This window comes from Oreochromis aureus, linkage group 3, assembly GCF_013358895.1.
Source record: "Oreochromis aureus strain Israel breed Guangdong linkage group 3, ZZ_aureus, whole genome shotgun sequence".
Lineage (NCBI taxonomy): Eukaryota > Metazoa > Chordata > Actinopteri > Cichliformes > Cichlidae > Oreochromis > Oreochromis aureus.
Window position 1 is genome coordinate 78326959 of NC_052944.1, and position 3805 is coordinate 78330763.

The following is a 3805-nucleotide window of genomic DNA, read 5'->3' on the forward strand; positions in this document are numbered from 1 at the left end:
AAAACTACTTAAGATTAACAAGAGATATTTAAGACTACCTAAATCAAATTATGTTGTATGAACATAAATGATATATTTACAGGTTAGATAGTTTAGATTAGTTACTTCAACACATTTCTTATTTGTGGCAGTAAAATGTTAAATTTAAGTTAGATTAATTCAAATATTATATTTTCAGCCACCTTGTGCTTTTCTAATTAGTTTTACATAAATCTATTTTGTCAACAGGTTCCACACAAACGAATTAAGTACATCCAACTTATTTTTTTAAATTTCTTTTATTGCCAACACATTCAGTGAGCATTTGTGTAAACCCAGTCCAAAATAAAACACAACAACTCATTAGGGTTAGTAACTAACAGTATGTAGACAGATGCAACATCAAGACTTTAAATTAAATGTCTGTATCTGCCAGAAATAGAAGAAAAAACATTGAAGACCACATAACTTGTTGATAAGATGACACTTGAGTTACGCATATGTGATGCTAGTAAGGTCTGTGGAGTGTTTTTCCTTTAGTGTCTAAAATGGATAGCAAAGTTGCTATTTGCAATGATTGCTTAGGGTCAGTCCAGTAACACAACGCCAATGAAGTGCTTTCCTTTAACAATGCAAAGTGAAGTGTCCACCTCAACAGCCACAATTAAAAAAAATAAATAATGTTGTAATAATAATAATAATAATAATAATAATAATAATAATAATAATGAATAGTCCACTGATATTAGCAATCAAAGAAAATTATATCACCATCCCAAATAAAACTTAAATAAAGCATGCCAGCATTATGGTCTAACAATATAACAGCTTGTCAGCGTTCAGTTTTTTTTGCAACAGCACAGCAGTAACCATTTAACACTTGCCACCCTCAACGTTTATTTTACCAGTGTTTGGGCAAAAAACTTGGGTTGTAAACATTTTAACATGGAAACAATTGTTCGTCTTTAAAAGTCCGCAAAATATACATTCATCCTGCATTTCTAACTTACCCTTATTCTTAGTATGTATTGCCATTACCTTTACAATGCACACAATGTAACACAAACAGAATATGAACATATTTCCACCTCATAACAATATACCTTGAACGCTAATATACACACCACCCTTCAACATTTCTGGTGCACTATCATCTCTCAATTAAATCCTTTAAATCTCAATACTTTTGATTGTCTCTTACTAGCCCCCCCTCCACCCACAAGAGTAAAATCTCTCAAATTGTAGTAGTTTACAAACTTTTCAAAATTTCTCTTAAATGTAATTTTCCCTTTATCTGTCATTTTCAACAAATTACCGTTTTATTCCCATTCAGCCTCTGAAAAACTTCTGTCCATCTGACAGAACATTCATCATCCAAATTAAGGGTTGGCTTATTCATTCAGTTTATTCTTGAGCATCTGTACCTTGGTCAAGAGTCTGCTGACATACAGATGAAGGAAGAGCTTCTGAAGTACTTCAAAGAAAGCTTTCAGTCTCGAGGTTAACTGCGATTCAGTGCATATATCCCACCCATTAAGAGTGCACATGTAGAGGCCATGTCTTCCAGGTCATGCAGAACACCCTCGATGGTTATACCCACATCGGCTGGAGGAGTGCTGACATCAGCTTTTTCGATGGTGAAGATAGCAAGGGTAATTTGTTCCAGCTCCCTCTGAACAGCTGTAGCTGTAGCTTAGACACAAAAACAAAGAAAAATGGCGTCCAGTTAAATTTAAAAAAAAGAAAGAAAAAAAAAAAAAGAGCCAAAGCTACCCTTTAATGAAGTAAACACAATATTAGGAACATGCACCCCAGTGCGCTACTATTTTAGACTACAGATTCAACAATGAATATAAATAGTTTGGGTATACAAGAAGATTCCCCAAAACATTTAAACAGGTTCCATGCAAATTACAACAACAACAACACTACAACATGCAACAACATTAGTTATTCAAAATTTGGTTTAATACAGATAAAAAACTAAACTAAAATTACCAACCAATTATTCTTTGAAGAGGATGCTTGGGTCTTCATTCAGGTAAAAAGGTAGTGCCCTGAGGACACACTCCCTCCCCTTTTCAATAGTTTGCTTCTGTAGAGAGTGGCAGAGATACAGGAAGAGAAAACAGATATACTTTAGGATGACACAAACTCACATTATACGCAAAATGAATGACATATTTACTGCACAGATAGACATGTACACAAGACCAACTAATCATCACATGGACATGAATAGTTAACCTGTTGGGTAGGGTTTCCACCACATTATATATGTCCATAATGGAGGTAAAGACAAACTAATACATCATCTTTTTTGCATTCAAAACTGATCTTTAACATAAAAACATTCACTTTTAACCCCTCAATTTTAACCCGAAATTGAGGGATCAGATTTACTTATGTTCAGGTAATTTTCATTTTCCAAAGTTTTGAGTACCAAACTTTGTCTTGCTTAATATAAATGTAAGTACACTGTGCAGCTACCATACACTAGCTGTTTAAATTTGAAAGTGATCTTATTAGCCATAATATTTTGCTACCAACAGAATAACGCACCTGTGTGGCTGGGGCAAAAGTTTGTCTAATTTTCTTCCCTGCAGTGCCTCCTTTTTTCTTGAAGACTTTTATGAGCTGGTCATTGGTCTATTGGTCAAGTTGTGCAAAAAGCCTTGGAACAAGTGGAGCAGTAGTAATCCTCACAAATTCTGCTTCCACCTGAAAACATGTCAACAAACACAACATACTGTACTGTAAATATACATATGTACACATATACATACTTTATAACTGAAACTAATGTAGAAAGACCTCATCAAAGCTATAATTTTAACACAAACATTTACACAAAATGCTAATGGAGCCATTACAGCTTTTATTGTTATTTATCAAGTTCCAAAAAATATTGATCACAGCTGATCTGAAAAGAATTTCATACCTCAGGCTCTTGAACTGCAACCTTTACACTGGTTCAGATCTGGAGAAGAAATAACAGGGGCATTGAATGGGTCACTAAAGAAAACTTAACTTATAAAACAGTTTTGTTTTTAAAAGTATAACAGTTCACATACCACATACAAGCTCAGCAGTACCACATACACCACATCAGTATAGGAGGGAGCAGGTAAAGGCAGGATCTGAAATTTATACAGTAAAACAAGAAATTTATTACTTAATTTCAAGAAGCAAATTATTGATTGTATTACAACTAAATAAAATACTACTCAGAAGAAAAGCAAGAGATTGACACTGCCATGTGCTAACTTTCTATAGAAGCAATTATCACCAGGTCTGTCGGCCTCCATTGTCTGTCCACTCATATGTCGTGAATAATTTTATTAAAAAAATTAAGTGTGTGATTTAACAAACTGTAATTTATAACTATGCTGATCTGTATAACTCCGCTAGGAAACATGCTGTATTTACAGACCATTTTTACATAATACAGATTACTGACAGAGCATAACAATGGTGTCACAGTGGCTTTCGCCCTCGACTTTTTGGATTTTAAATGTCACTTTATGCTATCCTTGCTATCCTATTCGATATTTATGACTCTCGGATTACAGTAAAGGAATCCCAAGAAAGCAAATGAAAAAATAACCCCATGAACCCCTGTAGCCAATCCCTTAATAAAACCAAAAACAATAAAAATGTTTCTTACACAGTCCACAAAATAAGCATGTCCAGGACCCAGTAAAACTAATGTAGAACAAGCGCATATAACATGTCTTATAAGACAAACGCAAAATATAACCATGCTCGACATGTAGATACTACCCAACATAGTCAAAGAAAAAAGTGGTCTTACCGCTCAAAGAAA

General features: G+C 34.1%; 1 long non-coding RNA gene across 1 annotated transcript; it reads right to left on the minus strand.

The window, feature by feature from the left end:
• Nucleotides 1–719: 719 nt before the first annotated feature.
• Nucleotides 720–2569, minus strand: LOC120438274. The gene is made up of 3 exons (XR_005611758.1): nt 2542–2569; nt 1982–2074; nt 720–1671 (listed from the first exon to the last, which is right to left on the minus strand). It is a non-coding gene; the product is annotated as an uncharacterized LOC120438274 (long non-coding RNA).
• Nucleotides 2570–3805: the final 1236 nt, after the last annotated feature.